Source organism: Lolium rigidum, chromosome 4 (genome assembly GCF_022539505.1).
Source record: "Lolium rigidum isolate FL_2022 chromosome 4, APGP_CSIRO_Lrig_0.1, whole genome shotgun sequence".
NCBI classification, from domain to species: Eukaryota; Viridiplantae; Streptophyta; class Magnoliopsida; order Poales; family Poaceae; genus Lolium; species Lolium rigidum.
The window spans coordinates 136,139,774-136,158,947 of record NC_061511.1 but is presented as its reverse complement, the minus strand read 5'-3'; the positions used below and the strand labels follow the sequence as shown (position 1 = coordinate 136,158,947).

Here is a 19,174-nt window from a genome sequence, read left to right as displayed (position 1 = left end):
GATTGTACATAGAGGCTGACATGTGGGACCTATGAGCGAGCAGAGTCCTCAACGTTTCAAAGGCGGCAGGGGATCAAAAGAAAAAGGAAAGTGCCAAAAATCATAGGGTGAAAAAAACCAAGAAAATGAACTTTTATAGTACATAGAGGATGACATGCGAGTCCCATGAGCCTGCAGGTTCCTCAACGTTTCAAACGTGGCATGAGATCGAAAGAAAAAGGCAAGTGACCAAATATCAGGATCCAAAAATAATTCAAGAAAAGAAACTTGATTGTACATAGAGGATGACATGCGGGTCCCATTTAGCAGCAGCGGTATCACCGTTTGAGAGGCTGCACGGGATTGAAAGAAAAAGGCAAGTGACCAAATATGAGGAGCCAAAAATAATTCAAGAATAGAAAGTTTTATAGTACATAGAGGATGACATGCGGGTCCCATTTAGCAGCAGCGGTATCACCGTTTGAGAGGCTGCACGGGATCGAAAGAAAAAGGCAAGTGACCAAATATGAGGAGCCAAAAATAATTCAAGAAAAGAAAGTTTTATAGTACATAGAGGATGACATGCGGGTCCCATTTAGCAACAGCGGTATCACCGTTTGAGAGGCTGCACGGGATCGAAAGAAAAAGGCAAGTGACCAAATATCAGGAGCCAAAAATAATTCAAGAAAAGAAAGTTTTATAGTACATAGAGGATGACATGCGTGTCCCATTTAGCAGCAGCGGTATCACCGTTTGAGAGGCGGCAGGGGATCGAAAGAAAAAGGCAAGTGACCAAATTTGAGGTGCCAAAAAAAACTCCAAGAAAAGAAAGTTGATTGCATATAGAGGATGACATGCAGGTCCCATTTAGCAGCAGCAGTCTCAACGTTTCCAAGGCGGCAAGGGATCAAAAGAAAAAGGAAGTTGCCAGAAATCAGGGGTCAAAAAAATCCAAGAATAAAAATAATTTTGGTTCATAGAGGATGACATGCGGGACCCATGATCCTGCATCGTAAACGGCTCGATCGGAGAGCGTTGAACGAGATGGCGCGATCGAGAGAAAAAACAATGCTAGAGAGGCTGCCATCTGGGCCCTACATCCCTCGGCGGTGCGGATTTGCGTTGACTCGGCCGGCGAACCCGAGTTTTCGAGATGCACCACGTCCCGGGCCACCATACACGACGTTTTGGCCGTTTTCGTCGGGCTAGGTGGCCTCAAAAACGAGAAAAAAAAACGTTTTGACATGCACAACGGAGAGACCAAAAATCGTCGGCCATGGTACACCAGCAACCACGGCGCGACTTCAACTTCGTCGGCCATGGCAACTTTTCTTGTAGTGATTCATGCTCTACCTTTCGGTATCACGTGTTCCGAGACCATGTCTGTACATGCTAGGCTCGTCAAGGCCACCTTAGTATCCGCATGTGCAAAACTGGCTTGCACCCGTTGTATGCACTTGTTGAGTCTATCACACCCGATCATCACGAGATGCTTCGAAACGACAAGTCTTGGCAACGGTGCTACTAAGGATGAACACTTTATTATCTTGATATTTTAGTGAGAGGGATCATCTTATAATGCTACCGTCGCGATCTAAGCAAAATAAGATGCATAAAAGGATTAACATCACATGCAGTTCATATGTGATATGATATGGCCCCTTTGTCTTTGCGCCTTTGATCTTCATCTCCAAAGCACGGACATGATCTCCATCATCAACGGGCATGATCTCCATCATCGTCGGCGTAGCGTCAAGGTCAATGGCGCTGTCTTCATGATTGTTCTCCCATGTAGCAACTATTACAACTTCTTTGAAATACTACTCAACATGAAATTTAAAGACAACCATAAGGCTCCTGCCGGTTGCCACAATACAATAATGATCATCTCATACATATTCATCATCACATTATGGCCATATCACATCACCAACCCTGCAAAAACAAGTTAGACGTTCTCTAATTTGGTTTGCATATTTTACGTGGTTTAGGGTTTTCGAGTGAGATCTAATCTACCTACGAACATGAACCACAACGGTGATACTAGTGTTGTCAATAGAAGAGTAAATTGAATCTTCACTATAGTAGGAGAGACAGACACCCGCAAGGCCACTTATGCAATACAAGTTGCATGTCGAGCGTGGAGCAAATCTCATGAACGCGGTCATGTAAAGTTAGCCCGAGCCGCTTCATCCCACTATGCCACAAAGATGCAAAGTACTCAAACTAAAGACAACATAAGCATCAACGCCCACAAAACCATTGTGTTCTACTCGCAACCATCTATGCATAGACACGGCTCGATACCACTGTAGGGATTCGTTGCATAGAAAACAAAAAATTTCCTACCGCGAGAACGCAATCCAAGCCAAGATGCAATCTAGAAGACGGGAGCAACGAGGGGATGAACGAGACTCACCCTTGAATATTTTCAAAGCCTACAAGATGAGGCTCTTGTTGCTGCGGTAGACAATCACTTGCCGCTTTCAAAAGCGCGTAGAAGATCTTGACGGTGCCACAATCAGGCAGCACCTCCGTACTCGGTCACACGTTCGGTGTTGATGAAGACGACGTCCTTCTCCCCATTCCAGCGGGCAGCGGAAGTAGTAGCTCCTCCTTGAATCCGGCAGCACGACGGCGTGGTGGCGGTGGCGATGGAGATCTCCGGTGGAGCTTCGATAAGCGTTGCGGGAGAGGAGGAGGAGTGGGGCGGCTAGGGTTTGGGAGAGGGGGTGGCCGGCCTCCTTGGGGTGCGGCCAAGGTGGTGGTGTTGTGGTGGCCGGCCCCCTCCCCTTAGCCCCTCTTTATATAGGTGGAACCCCCAAGTGTTGGACTACAAGTCTTCGAATAAGACCCCAACCCAAAACCTTCCATGTGTAGGGAAACCTACCCAGGGTGGGATTCCCACCTCAAGTGAGACTCCCACCCTTCCAGGAGGGGGGGTGGCCGGCCCCCTTGGTGGAGTTCACTTGGGACTCCACCCCTCTAGGGTTGGCCGGCCATGGGTGGTGGAGTCCCTTCGGGACTCCGCCTTCCAAAGTGATTTCTTCCGGACTTTTTTAGAACCTTCTAGAACCTTCCATAAATGCACCAGATCATTTTCAAACTTATAAAATGACTTCCTATATATGAATCTTATTCTCCGGACCATTCCGGAACTCCTCGTGATGTCCGGGATCCCATCCGAGACTTCGAACAAAACTTTGAACTCCATTCCATATTCAAGTTCTACTAATACGACATCAAACCTTAAGTGTGTCACCCTACGGTTCGCGAACTATGTAGACATGGTTGAGAACTCTCTCCGACCAATAACCAATAGCGGGATCTGGAGATCCATAATGGCTCCCACATATTCAACGATGACTTAGTGATCAAATGAACCATTCACATACGATACCAATTCCCTTTGTCACTCGATATTTTACTTGTCCGAGGTTTGATCTTCGGTATCTCTCTATACCTTGTTCAACCTCGTCTCCTGACAAGTACTCTTTACTCGTACCGTGGTATGTGGTCTCTTATGAACTTATTCATATGCTTGCAAGCTAATTAGACGACATTCCACCGAGAGGGTCCAGAGTATATCTATCCGTCATTGGGATGGACAAATCCCACTGTTGATCCATATGCCTCAACTCATACTTTCCGGATACTTAATCCCACCTTTATAACCACCCATTTACGCAATAGCGTTTGATGTAATCAAAGTACCTTTCCGGTATAAGTGATTTACATGATCTCATGGTCGAAAGGACTAGGTAACTATGTATCGAAAGCTTATAGCAAATAACTTAATGACGTGATCTTATGCTACGCTTAATATGGGTGTGCCCATTACATCATTCATATAATGATATAACCTTGTTATTAATAACATCCAATGTTCATGATTATGAAACTCTAATCATCTATTAATCAACAAGCTAGTTAAGAGGCTTACTAGGGACTCATTGTTGTTTACATAACACACATGTATCAATGTTTCGGTTAATACAATTATAGCATGGTATATAAACATTTATCATAAACACAAAGATATATAATAACCACTTTTATTATTGCCTCTGGGCATATCTCCAACAAACACAACACGCCATCTATCACGAATCGGTCTTTCATCCAGTAGTCCAAAACATGCACTAGGCGTCCATGAAATCCATTCGTATTTGCCAAGTGACTCTCCATGTAGGTGTTCTCTTCCAACTTATTTGAAAGAAACCCCGTCCAACCACTTATACTTCATTCTTCTGACTCACAATATAGATAGTGCCATAAGTTCACCAACATATGAAATGTGTTGGTGTTCTAAAAGCACACTCGCAGCTCAGAATCTATGGAGTAAAGCATAGCGTATGGGCAAGTCTCGACGAGTACGATAATCATCATAATTATCCTCACTCGCAGAGTTCTTAAGTTTATCTCATAGAGGTTCTCTTATTTTATAGAGCATGTCATTACTAGTGAGGATTTTCCTCCACGTTGGTACTAATTCATGAAGTTAGACCCATCAATTTGAAGTTTTCTTATCACGCACATAAACCATAATTGAAATAGACATTTGGGGTATGACATGATCTACAAGGATATTTGCAAAGACATTTAAGACTAATTTTATAATATATTGTGAGTTAAAGTTTTAATCAAATTACTATTAATGAGCTCGCACTAGAAAACATTATCCCTAATAACGTTTCAAGTGATTACACGATCCTAATTCAATACGTCCACCCCGATCATCACAGCTAGCGGCATAGCTTCAAAGTTGGACACTACGTGTTGATCATATCATTCATGTGACTCATGATCAATCTTTCGATCTTCTCGTGCTCTCGAGGTCATGTTTGTACATGCTAGGATCATCAAAGTCACCTTAGTGCTAGTGTAGTGCAACATGGTTTACAATCACGGTACATGAGCGTTAGTGTGTAGCACCTGATTGTCACGGCCTGCTTCATAATGACACTTAACTATGGTGCTCCCTTCGTGATGCCTCCCGTTGATTGACCATCATGACGATGAGATACCACTATAACTTTAGCAATAAATAGTAGAAAACTACTTTACGCCATGACCATAACATGTTACAAGCCCCCTTGCAACACAAAGATAGACGCCTCTACTTTAGTACTTGAAAATTTTATGTGTCTTTTAGGGCTTTCGCAAAAGAACCGTTCTTACCTTTGAACATGCAACCACAACACCGATTAGACAATTGTCTTTATTACACCCCTTTCGGGGCCCTCCGTTGCAAATGTCAAACTGTTAAAGTAAGAGAGACAAACACCCCCCTAGCCGCGTATATTGTACAAGTCATATGTCAAGTGTGGAACCTGTCTCGTGTAAGTGTATGCGTGAGGTCAGTCGGGGCCGCTTCATCAAATAACACCGCATCAATGAACAAGTACACGTGAGAGGGTAACAGTTATAGAATTGATACCCGCATGCAACACATGCGTTGTAACAGTACATGCACACTACGCATAGATCGGCTCTGATATCACTGGTGGGAGTTCATAGTGGAAAAAAAATTAAGTAACGCAACCCGGTCACTACTAGGAAAATCCTCATCCGTGGCACAAGTTTTTTTACTTTCTGTGGCACATATTCCATGCGCCAAAGAAGACACGCAACATATATTTATTTCTGTGGAGCATATCTACATGCGCAACCGAATTTTAAAACATCTGTGACGCACCCAGCGGTGGTGCGCCACTGATTTTTTAAAAAAAATAAAAAAATGGTGGCCAGATCTAGATCTAGGGCCGCTGGAATTTTGCCAGATTTTTTCTAAAAAATTTGGAGATCGCCGGAGGTGGGTGGGTGGGGTGGGTGCAGGAGGAGGAGGCCGACCAGAGGTTATTGGTGGCTGGGTGGAGGAGGAGGCCGACCTGTGGGGGTCGCCGGAGGTGGGGGAGGAGGGGGTCGCTGGAGGGGAGGAGGGGGAGGTGGTGGTATTCCCAGGAGGAGAGGAGGAGGAGGAGGAGGTGGTGGTGGTCTCCATAGGAGGAGGAGGAGGTTGTGGTGGTGGTGGTGGTGGTCGTTGGAGGAGGAGGAGGTCGCCGCAGGAGGAGGAGGAGATGGTCGCCGGAGGAGGAGGCTGGAGGAGGTCATCGGGTGTGGATGAGGATGAGAAGGTCGACGGGTGGTGGAGGAGGCCGGGTGTGGAGGAGGGAGGAGGGAGGAGAAGGAGAAGAAGGGGGGAGGATAAGTGGAGGAGAGGAGGAGGAGGAGAAAAGAGAGAGGGAGAAGAGCGCCGCCGAAATTCAAATTTCAGGCTAAGAATTCTATGGTGCATGTGCATTTGGTGCGCCACAGATTTTTTTTTGAATTTTTATTTTTGCAGGAAAAATCTTGACTTTGCCGTAACTTTTTACTCTTTTTGAATTTGCCGATTATGTAAACTTTAGAACGGACTATGTCTGTTGAATTCGGATGTAGACTTTTCTTCCCGTCATTTTGATATTATGTGATTTTTTTCGAGTTCGTATGAAAAAAGAAATCCAGCTTGAAGATTTCATGATGCAATTTTGCAAAAAATTCAAAATTCATGTTTGTTAATTCTCATTAAAACTAGATGACATAATACATGGGCACCACGAAGGATTTTATTTTTTGAAATTTCTATCTATTTCTTTTGTATTTTACAAAGTTAAAAAGTGATCTAAGGAGGGGGTTGCGTGGAGAGCCAAAAACCCTAGATCTACTTCGCACATTATGTGGCGCATATGCCTACATGCGCCAGTGAAAGATGAACTTATGTGGCGCATATTAACATATGCGCCACAGAAAATGTGGCATGCTACTGTCAGGTGTGGGCCCCCAGACGAAAGTCCATCTTTCTGTTGCGCATGTTGGCACATGCGCCACAGAATTGCCTTCACCCATGTGCATTACCGGACCCCACATGGGCCCCATAAAGTTTATGTGGCGCATCTGGCTACATGCGCCACAGAAAGCAAGAATTCCGTGGCGCACCACTGTTTGATGCGCCACCGAAGTGGAAAAATTCCGTGGAGCATATTAACATATGCGCCACATAAATACTTTTGTGGAGCACACACTTTTAGGTGCGCCACTGAATACATTCCTACCTATAAGGGTTTTCCTAGTAGTGGGTTGCCTGGATCTATCTAGGAGTAATGCAGTAACGGAGAAGGTTTTGGTGACGTACCCTCGTAGACTGAAAGCGGTTAACTTTCCGCTAGAGCTTGGTTGATGTAGTCGTACTTTGTCGCCGGCCTCGGGGTCGTGTAGAAGTCCTCTCGTACTACCATAAGTACCGCAAGTGCAACACCTCATAGTTTCACACACTTACAATGCTCAATGACGCTCCCGGCCTCAGATCCTGCTAAGGTTGCGGAAGAAGACCTTGTGGATCCGAATACCGGCAGCTCTCCCGCGTACCAGGTGGAGTACTCCCTCCGTGTGATGTTCTTCGAGGAACCGCGGGTGGAAAAAGAACTAGAGAGATATAGAGGGGAAGAGGAGAGGGAGGCGCCCAAGGGGCTCTCCTTTTTTCCTCAACCCTAATTATGTGTTTTCCTCTCCTCCAAATCCCTCCACTATATATACAGGAAGGGAAGGGTGGAGGTCATGCCTTGGCAATGTGGGACTAATAAGGGGGCATGGGAGAGGGGGTGGCTGGATGGTCCCCTTAGGGGTGGCCGGCTAGGCCCAATAAAAGGCCCATGCGACCCCTCCTTCCACCCCCCCGAAATCCATGGGGGGTGGCCGACCACTTAATGGGCCTCCCTCCGGGAGGGGCCCATTAAGGTGGGACGCACCTTTCTACCATTGAATAAATATATATTTAATATTAATTCATTTAATTAACATATAATACATATTATTTAACTCCAGATGATCTGAGACACCTCTCGTATCACTCTCCACATCCTTCGGATTCTCTCGGAACACTTTCCGGTTCTCTCTTATATATTCACCGGTGTTTCCAATGATTTCAAAATAGTCTTAAGTTTTGTTGAACCCTTAAGTGTGTTTCACTACGGTTCAAGAATAACACAAACATGATCGAGACATCTCTCTCTGATCAATGATTGCCTAGGTGTTCTGGAGAACAATAGCAACCCCTATGCATTCTACGAAGATGTGATCATCGTTTCAACCATTACGTCGTATCCCATTCCCTTTGTTACGTTGATGCTGAAACTCTTCAGAGACTTGATCATCGGTATCACGATACCTAGTTCGATCTCTTTACCGACAAGGCTATTCAACTCGTTATGTTCGATTTCATCCTCATGACCTAGTCATTTGTTGGACTTGAATGTAATTTCACTGAGTAGGCCCATAGTTTCTTTCACCACGCGGATGAACAAATCCCGCTCTTGACTCATACGCCTTAACCCATCACATTGGATAAACAACTACACCTTTATGATCACGCTGTTACGGTGTGATGTTTGATACAGTCAAAGCGTCCTCCGGTGATAGTGATTAGATATTATCTCACAATCTAAGGACTAGGTTACTAGACTTTCATAAGCATCGTAACATTAAACTTGATGTGACTTTGATCGCGTTACAGTACTTATATATGGGAATGTTCATTATATCATTTACTCAATGATATGACTCCATTGTCAATGACTTGTGTGTCCATGATCAAAAAACCTCAATCATTGATTGAACTAGTTTGTGCATGCTCACTAGGGACCATGGTTTATTTACAATAATACACGTGCATAAATGTTTCCGACTAATATAATTATAACATGACACGGAACTATCATAAACTATTGATATATAATAATAAACACTATTTATTATTTGCCTCTAGGGCACTATATCCAACAATTTTCGGCATATTTACCTTATATTTATAGCATGCTTCTACTATATGAATGGATCTATCTATAGATTGTAAGCCTTGCTTGTATCACAGATCAGTCTAAGCACAGTTGGATGTTCATATCACAGATCTACCACTCTAGGCACTTGCATGTTATAGCATATATCTACTCTAGAATGGTTCTTAGCTTTTTGTTCGATCTATATGTTCTATTGTGTAAGCTAGGTAGATCTATTGATAACTACTTTTTGTATCTGTTTCACGTTATTAACTTGAGCTATGTTCGTGGGATGAGATTAGTGTCGAGGATCTTGCCAAGCCATTGATTTATCTTAAACAAACTTTATCAAAGAGACATCAATTTATCTTAAACCAATTTTATCGAATTCATTTGTCAGTCAACTACAAATTAAGATGCAAAATATGCACATATATGTTTCTTCGAGAGGCATATGTATGCATTAACAAATCATCTTTTCAAGGTTCAGAAGGAAAAAAGAGATAAACATATGGTGAGGCAATTAACCTTGATATCATGTGTTCAGTGTATTATGAGTAGATTGCTTCCTTGCATTGCTATGAGGAGCGGTATGATGCACTATCCAATTTCATAGCTTAGTATGATGTTACCATCTGAGATATCAATGCTTAATGCAACCTTCTTATTATCTTTGATGAATTGATAAGAAATTGTGTTTGCTAAACTCAGAGACGTTACTCGTTATATCTCGTTTCCAAACATAATCAAACAGAGGAGGCGGTGGAGATCTAAGAGAAGGGGAGATGAAAAAAAAAACACCAATAATTCCAAGTGCAACCAACTCCTATTCAAACAACTCAAATGATTTTCACAAGATAAACACATCAATATATTCAGAACGAGCTAAATGATCCCCAAATGGCAGCGCAGAATGCCCTGACCCAATCCGTGGAACCAAGAACCAATCTAGGTGCAAAAAAAGGTACAAGAAAGGCCCTTACGTTGGGCTAATTTGAAATTGAATGGGCTCGCGCAAACTCTGTATATACTCGCGGCCTCGCAGCTCTAGCCCAGCGTCCGCGCGATCGTCTTCCCTCCCCTGAAATTTCACCCCCTCCCGTAGCTTCCTTTCTCGAGCTCGATTCTCCCCACCTCTCTGTTCGGTTCTTGCGGAGGCGTTCAATCGACTACTTGGGTGAGCGGTTCTTGCAGAGGCAAGCGAGATGACAGGGAAGCGGAAGGCCTCCGGCGACGCTCCCGGGACGTCGCCGCCACCTGCACGGACGGGGGCCGCCTCAAGCGACGGCGATGACGTCTCCCACGGTGGAGGTTCGTTCCCAAGAAAATTTCTGCGGCAATCATAACGAATTCTTCTTCTTGGTGTCCGCGGTTTCTTGGATTTTGATGTTACGAGTTTCGTTTCTTGGCTTCTTGTATTTTGATGTTACGAGCAAATCGGTTACTAGTTTGGTTTCTTGGTTTCTTGCAGACCTCGGGAGCGGCGGAGAGCGCAAGAGGGTGGAGGTGGTGGTGCCAACGCCTCAGCCTCTGGCGATGGCAGGGATGGACGCTAACCTGACAGACAACTCAGGACGGATCGCTCGCGGTTAGTTTGTTGGTTCTTCCAATTTCCGGTTCCTTTCTTGGCTTACTTTTCGTTTCTTGGTTGCGAATTCCTTTCTTGTCTTCCAGTTTTTTTCTTGGACTGACACGTTTGATCAAGCAGCTGTCGACGAGGAAGCGTCGTCGCCGTCCGGGAATGGGGAGGAGCTCGCGGCGGCGGTGGGAAAGCCACAGCCACCGCCAGCCGATCAGACCGTCGAAGCGGCGGAGGCGCCACAGCCACTGCCCAACGACGAGCGGAAGGCCTGCGAGGACGCTCCCGAGCCGTCGCAGGCTGAAACCGACGACGATAGTGGAGGTATGGCCTCCCAAGAACACTGTTCTTCTTCTTGATGTCCCTGGCTTCTTGGATTTCGGTGTGTTAAGAGTTTGATTTCTGCAGACTCCATCACCACCAGCTACCGGAATCTCCTGGCACTGCAAGCCCGCGTCGCCCAAGCAAGGGCACGGGTTGAGTTTGAGAGAGACATGATTATCGGTAAATTTTCTTGCATTTTTTTCTGGGCATCCAGTTCGTTTCTTGGTTTCCATTTCGTTTCCTGTCTTCCAATTCGTTTCTTTGCCTGCAATTGGTTTCCTGACTGACATCTCCTTGGTCCGAGAACAGAGTTCTTTCCTACCGTTGAGCAAGAAGAAGTGTCATCCTCGATGAGACCCGCGCCCTCCTCCGCACCGCCGTCCGGGAGTGAGGAGCAGCTCGCTGCTGCTGCGGCGGCACGGGCGTTGGCATCGCGGGCAGCTGATCATCACGTCAACCAGCCCGCAGAGGCGGGGGCGCAGCCAGTGCCCAGAGACGATGAGTCCGTCGGATCGGCGGAGCCCCACCGCTGACGACCCCGACCACCTCGGCAGCCCATGAGCCCATCAATCCAGCGGAGAGGATCCAAGGCGCGCACCATCCATAAGCAGAGTAAGGAGTTGAGCAGTTCCCCATTCACGATTCGACCTACTATGCTACACTTGATGATGGCATTGGTTGGAAAATTGGCTACCTTGTGCAGTATATATTGGTCTCACTTCTGAATCGTCTGGTTGTGTTTTTTCAGTATAGTGTCTAGCTCATAGCAGTTTTGTCTTCTCTAGTCATGTGGCAAATTGGTTACCATCGAGTCTTTTCGAACTTCGGTTCAGACAGGTTTATTGCTGCAGACTTCATGATGCTATATGTGTTTCTTCTTTTTGCTGATACCATGGAGTTTTTTCTTCAGAGCTCCATTTCATATGAAACAAAATACACTGATTCCATGGAGTATTTTTGTTTGTCAATTGGGGTCCAATTCAATTCCTGTTGCATCATTGTTCCCCGTGTTGTCAGTGACATCCCATCAAATCAAGCTAGCACTCCTCTAAAATGTTTCATTTCCTGCAGCTTAATGGCCTGTCTGCATTTTTAATTTTATCTTATTTTTCCTGTTTTTGTCTCTCTGCATGCTCTGTCACCCACGGCTTCAGAGAGACAAATCTATGTCGCGAACAAGAGCCGTTTGCCACTCGTAGTGGCATCAATCCGCCGCCGCTGGTTCAGAAATTCGAGTGTCGAGCATCAGCACTTTAGCTGCAAGTATTCACAAGGGTGTGACTTGGGCTAGCCTGGGTCTTGGCCGACCGAGGGATTAATATAGCTTTATGTCCTGGTCGTCTCGGTAAAAAAAAGAACTGATCTCGCTTAATATATGAAAGCACATGACGATTCACTTAAAAAAACCAAACACCTACCCAAAATGAGGATCTCAAGAACAAATACATCCATGATACCCTAAAGGAAGAAATCCATGATTTTGCTAAAATGTCATGGACCATCGGCACATGTATCTATACCACTTAGAGAATACTCGAGCAAATCGCCGTAGTAACACAATGGTACAAGCACAGGCAAAGTTTTGCCCACACAAGTAAAATTTGCCCAAACAGAAGATTGACATAAGTTATATGTACAAGTTAAATTTAGTGTCTTCCATACTGCAAGCAGCTTATCCTGAAGAGGGACTCAAAGTCCCTGCTCCTGCCATCCAAGACTAGGTTCAGCTAAAACTGCTTCTCTCCAGGAGAGGCCTTGGAGGACAAAACCACGAGTACGGCCACCACCTCTCCTCCTCCTTGTGCAGCACCTCAGGGTAAGGGATATGCTCCACAGCATCCGTCCCAAGATCAAACACCATTGCCCAGTGCTTCATTTTTTCGACAATGGCCAAGTGCTTCATGAGCGCGTCCCTATGCACGTTGAGGCTGTGCACGTTGAGGCTGTGCTTCAGGTAGTAGATGCAGTTGCCTTTGATCGCAGGGTACTCCTTGGAAGAGAGCGCAGCGACGTCGCCACGGCCGAGGAAGAGCGCGTAGCCCCCGAGATCAGTCACCCTCTCGCCGACCCGGCACTGCCATAGGGGCGTCCACGCCGGCCTGTACACCTCCATGAACATCCCGCGGCGGCCGTCGAACAGCAGCACGAGCAGGAGCTCGCCGCCGCAGGCCACGACGTGCACCGCGCGCACGGAGTGGGTCAGCCAGTTGAGCCTCCTGTTCGCCCCCGTCTCCCTGTACGCCTGAGTAATGAACATGCCCGTGGCCTGAAGAAACACTGGGGGAGACGTCGTGCCGAGCTTGAGGTCGTAGATGGTGATGTTCGCCCTGCTGTCCACGCAGTATACCTTCCCCGCGTGGAACTCCATGCTGTGGACCGTCGCGGCGGGAGCCCGGCCCGGCCCGCTCCACGCGGCGTCCCCCGGCCGCCAGAAGAAGAGGATGTGCGCGATGAGGCCCTTGGGCTGGGTCGCGATGGCTACCCAGTCCGGCGACGAGAGCGGGTCGCCGGAGAGGAAGACCTGGATGACCGGGCACAGGCGTGGCAGCGGGATCTCGGCCCCGGAGTGCGGCTCCCACAGCACCAGCCGCGTGGGGGACCGGAGATCGTCCACGAGCGCGAGCCAGCCGCGAGGCGTGCCGCAGCAGTACCGGAGGCCGGGCGGCGGGGAGGCCGCGAAGTCGACGTGCCTGCCACCGCGGGGGAGCAGGAGGGAATACTCGCCGAGCGGGCCTCGTCCGTCGGGAACCTGTCGGCCGGCCACGACCCACGGACGGTAGGCGGCCGGGCGGGAAGTGGAGGCTCGCCAATGGGCGCATACCTGGTGGGCGTGGAGATGGTCGGCGTCGGAGAGCAAGAGAGCCGAGATCTGTGCAAGAAGATCGGCGGGGAGGGAGGACCAGCCGCCGGCCATCGCGATAAACAGGTTTAGCGAAAGCGTGACTGATTTACCGGCCTTTCTGCTAGTTTTATCAAAGCCACGACAATCAAGTTTGATTCTGTTTCGATTAACCGCGTCAGATATTAGCCCGGCGTGCACCCGATCGAGGTTTCTCCTTCCAAAACTTGATGTGACTAGCATGAAAGGTGTAGCATAATATTTCAGGAGCACTATTAAAGTAATCAACAAAGATCAAAGATCAACATGAGCACCAACACCAATACGATCGTACATTAGAGCATCTCGAGCCGTTGGGCTCGCGGGTCGAAATTCGGCGCTATTTAGCGTCGGATTGACAAATGTTTGCTCCGGAGAGCACCGAAGTTTTAGCCGTCTCACCGGTATACACCCGGGTTTAGCGTTTTTAGAGGAAAAACATCCCTGGATGCCAAATTTCGTGCATAATTCGGCGAATTTGACCAGTTTTGCCAACATTTGCTTATTATTACAAATAAACGTTTACAGTTCAACAAAACAAGACAAGTTTTCAAACAGATCAAATGGAAACCAGTTGGTGTTGCCTCGAAGCATCCATATGTGCTCCACCAGATCATCCTGCAGCTGTTGATGCATTGTGGAGTCTCGAATCTCCTGACGCATAGCGATGAACACAGCCCACGATGCCGGCACCTGGTGGTTAGGCTGTGCAAGAGGACTCTCTCTGTCATATGGTGCAGCTAGCTCGCTCGGAGGAACCGGATGCTTCCTCTCATCCTCGATAATCATGTTGTGTAAGCACACACAACAGTTCATCACCTCCCACATCTGATCTTTGGACCAAGTCAAAGCGAGGAATCGGACTACAGCAAATCTCTGCTGGAGGACACCAAATGCACGCTTGACATCCTTTCGGCAAGCTTCTTGTTCCTTGGCAAACTGCTGCTCCTTCGAAAGGCCGGGGCTTGAGATAGTCTTCACAAATGTTGCCCACTTTGGATAGATACCGTCTGCAACATAGTATCCCTTGTTGTACTGCCGGCCATTGATCACAAAGTTAACCGGGGGAGCATGACCCTCAACAAGCTTGGAGAAGACCGGCGAGCATTGCAAGACGTTGTTGTCGTTGTTGGATCCCGGTATACCAAAGAAGGAGTGCCAAATCCAGAGATCATGGGTAGCCACTGCCTCAAGTATCATAGTGCAGCCTTTTTTGTGACCCTTGTGCATTCCCTGCCAGGCAAACGGACAATTCTTCCATTTCCAATGCATGCAGTCAATGCTTCCAAGCATCCCTGGAAATCCTCGAGCTTCATTGACATCGAGGATCTTAGCAGTGTCTTCGGCAGTGGGTGATCTCAAGTAGATGTCCCCGAACACTGCTATCACCGCCCTGCAGAACCGGTAGAAACAATCAAGGGTGGTGGACTTCGCCATCTGAAGATAGTCATCGATACAATCACCAGGAGCTCCATATGCCAGCATCCGCATAGCCACCGTGCACTTTTGGAGGGCGGAAAACCCTGCCATGCCGGTGCAATCCAATTTGCATCTGAAATAGGAGTCGTACTCTCGAAGGGCATACACAATTTTCAGGAAGAGCTTCCGGATCATCCTGAAACGACGCCTAAAAACAGCCTCACCGTGTAATGGATCGTCGGCGAAGTAGTCGGCATAGAGCATGCAGTAGCCCTCCATTTGCTGCCTCGGCTTGCACTTCCGGCGACCTGGTGCCGACCCACCACAACGACCAATGACCGACTCGGTGTACAAGCCGAACAGGCAAGCTAGGATCAGCAGGTGCTCCTCGTCTTGGGCGGCGGCTGCCGTTTCTTCTTCAAGAAGCTCGGCGAACATCTGCTCCTCCTCCTCGTCGGAGTCCATGTCCAGCAAGGCAATTGGACGACACATGCCGGGTGTGTCGACGAGGAGTGACGCGAGGGAGCTGCCCGGCGGCGGAAAATAGGAAGAGGGCACGACGGGCGGCGGAATATAGGCTGCTGGGTGGAGAAACGGCGGAGTTGAGACAACCGGCCGGCGGATTGGCGAGGGGTGGTGCCGGCGGCAACAGAGTAACGGGAGGGGAGGAGGGATTTGCGTCGACAAAGTGGTGGGGTTGCTCTGTTCTCTCGCCGATAGAGCGAGCCCATCCCCGCTTTTCTCTCGTCCGGAGTCCCTGATCGCACCCCGGGGGCGCGGGGATGGCCTGGGCTCTCCGGACGGATGAAAGGCCTAATCCGGACGAAAACGAGGATCCGGATGAAAAAAAAAGCATCCTGGGGGCCTCGTTGGGGAGACGGCTGGGGATGCTCTTATACGAACCACCATTGTCGAAGATGTAGTAGCATCCGGGAAAAAATTGTGAGGACCATCCTCCTCTTGACAACCTTGATAAAAAATCCAAAACCGATCCGGCGAAGTAAGATCTAGAAGACCATACCTTTGAAACTTTAATCTTCCAACACCATCATCGACATCGCGAAGGAGATCTCTTTGTCGAACTAAGAGGAGAAGATTGTTTATTGTAGACGATGCCATCTCCATTGATACGGAGGCGAAAACGAAGACAGCTCCAAAACCCTAATCTAATCTTTTGAAACAACTACTTTTATTAAAAACTTAACTTCTAGATCGGGTTTTTTTTATGTTAGTACTGACAATAATACTTATGGTCGGCCGGAGGAGGGGGGACCGACTTATGGAAGAGGAAGAATCAAGGCGGCGGCTAGATTTTGGAAGAGGCAGCTGGGAGGAGAAAAACTTAAAACATTTTCGGAATTGCTGAAATCAGACGCCATTAAATCTCAGTCACCTTATTATCCATTAGATTAAGTGCATCAAAATTCGTGCAATCTTGTTGATTTGAGGTCCTCCAGGGATGCTGCACGCTGGGCTGCTGGTTATTGCTTTGTTATGGGCAGTTGGTCTGTTTTCATGGGCTTTGCTTTGATTTGCTTCACTTCTTTTCCATTCCATGCCTCTGTAGCATGTGACGTTTAGCAAATGTTTGTTCCTTTTTTCCATGCTCCGAGTTCTTGAGTTCTTGTTCGTTGCAAAAAAGAAAATAAGGACACATGTATTGTAGCTGAGAAACATGTTCATGGCCATTGGATTATGTTATGATTTATGCTAGTTTAGGGAGTTATAGATTGGTTGTAACTGAGATTTTTTGTTTTCTAGTTGCATGTGAGTCGCAACTGAGGTTTTTTCCCCAGTTGCACGTGGATCGCAATGAAAGTTTTCCAAATACATGTGATTGTCACAACTGAGATTCGCCCACTTGCATGTGGGTTGCAACTGATATTTTTCCAGTTGCATGTGGGTTGCAACTGAGATTTTTTCGGTTGCATTTGAGACTTCTTTTTGTTACATGTGGGTTACAACTGAGATTTTTTTCAGTAGCATGTGGGTCGCAACTAAGATTTTTTCTGTTGCTTGTAGGTTGCAACTAAGATTTTTTTTCCAGTTGCATGTAGATTGCAGTTGAGACTTTTTCTTGTTACATGTGGGTTGCAATAAAGATTTTTTTCGTCGCTTGTATGTTGCAACTGAGACTTTTTAATTGCAGTGGGATTGCAATTAAAATTGTAGGGATTTTCTTCCAAATTTTTTCTCGTGAATCATGTGTGTACGGAGCTTTGTTTTTTTTTTCTCTTATACTCTTTTATGTAATGTAACAAGAAAAAAATGGACCTCACGTGCTAGGAAAAGTTGTGACTGTTTCCGTAACCTGCTAGTGCTTTATCTGTAGACAACAAGTAAAAGGCCGAGCCACGTTAGAGTCAGGTGACTGAGATTTAGTAAATCTCAGTCGCCTGATCACTAGCCGCGCCCAAACATTTAATGTTTTGTTATGGTGGTAGTACCAATTAAGTTGGGCTAGCTAAATGATTTGGTCGTTCATGAATGGCCGAGAGCGTGATATCTATTTGTCTACTTCCTCCGGTCTCTTTTAATTGACTCGAATTTAGTACAATTCATACTAAATTCGAGTCAATTAAAAAGGACCGGAGGGAGTAGCTACGAAGGAAGGATCAATGAATGATGTATTTTGGCCACGATCTGTTTATTCACACCTTGGAAGCATTCGTGCATGTAGTTGGGTCCATTTGATAGATATTTTAGCAGAAAACACGTGGTTATAGGGAACTCTGTCGGTGTTAACCCGTTGCAAACAAGTTCTGGATTATTTTTGGCACTTCATTTGGTGGCATGTAAATCTTTTTTCAGCACAAGTAACTAACCCTTTGTTTGGTGACCTGCACATAGCGCATTTTGGCTCTCCTGATGCACAAGTATTATTGTTCGGTTGTACACATGAAACTCTCATACACTTACCATGCTTCAAATAAGATGAGCTTACCATGTCATTGCATGTTACATTCAATCGTAGAGAAATCAAAATAACAAGAACTTAACGATCACCATGACAACAATCAGAACAATGATGATAAAATCTTTCACTCTACTATCTCATGTCTAAGATGCTCCTTCTGAAGGCATAGGGATGAGCCATAGCCTAATTAGCCAAGAAGCTCAGGTACTCCTCTTGTATCTCTTTGAAAATAGCATGCCCTATGTAGTTGTTGTTGGAGAAAATATTGACTTGCTCTTGCTAGATCCTCCATAAATTGTAGATTTCTAGATGTCTCCTTTTAAACACCACATACCACTAACACGTCACAAGAAGAACAAGTAAGAAATATGATCATAAGTATCAATGAAATCATAAGAAAGCATCACAAATTCACACCAGATAATTAACTAAGAGGAGCATGCATGATCATTACCAAAATTGATCACAAGTTCATCCTACCACCACAACTATGGTGTCAACCTACGACCACAACAAAAAATGGGTGTCATTTAGACACCACAAGTTTACCATCACATTCGGGGTTAGTATATATACCACCTCATAAAAATATACAGGCCATCAGAAGTTTTTTAGGCCCTAGCTACAACCAAAATGTACACCATCACCATCACTCCATGCATGCATCCCCACCTCCAAGTGTCGTGGGAATCAAGGATACCCCCGCTTCACTTGTGCATTTTATTCCAAGTTGTGCTCCAGCTATACCTAAAATGATATCAAGCACGAAGCGTTGAGGGATCCTGATGTGATCTTACAATATCTATTCATGTATATGGCAGAGGGTAGTGTTTGCATCATCACATCATTTGTTAACATGATTGACCTACGACGTGCCATTGAATTATGGAACAGTCAGTGGTAGGGGTACTTATCATTCTAGGAGTCATTAAGCTTGCAGTTTCATGAATCTTGCCATCAGCATTGGCCATTCATTCATGCATCCTCGCATTATGCCCTGAAAACATAATGCCAGATGCAAGTCAGCTAGATCCTCCAGGTAGTAAAAAATGTGGAAAAAAAGAGATCAAGAAACCATGAATATTTTTCTCACCTCTTACTCTGCAGAAGACCCGTCTCAAGATAAACTGTCTGTGGTTAATTCTAAAGAAGAATTTGTTTGCCTCATCCAGACAACAGGAAGGTTGTTTCCCGGTTGATTAAGTCTAACTAAAGAAAGGTTACATAAACATTGCTACTCAATATAAAAAACACAATAGCACGGC

At 46.2% G+C, this 19,174-nt stretch overlaps 1 pseudogene; it reads right to left on the bottom strand.

The window, feature by feature from the left end:
• Positions 1-12,418: 12,418 nt before the first annotated feature.
• On the bottom strand, positions 12,419-13,611 carry LOC124647537 (annotated as a pseudogene).
• Between the last annotated feature and the right edge of the window lie 5,563 nt (positions 13,612-19,174).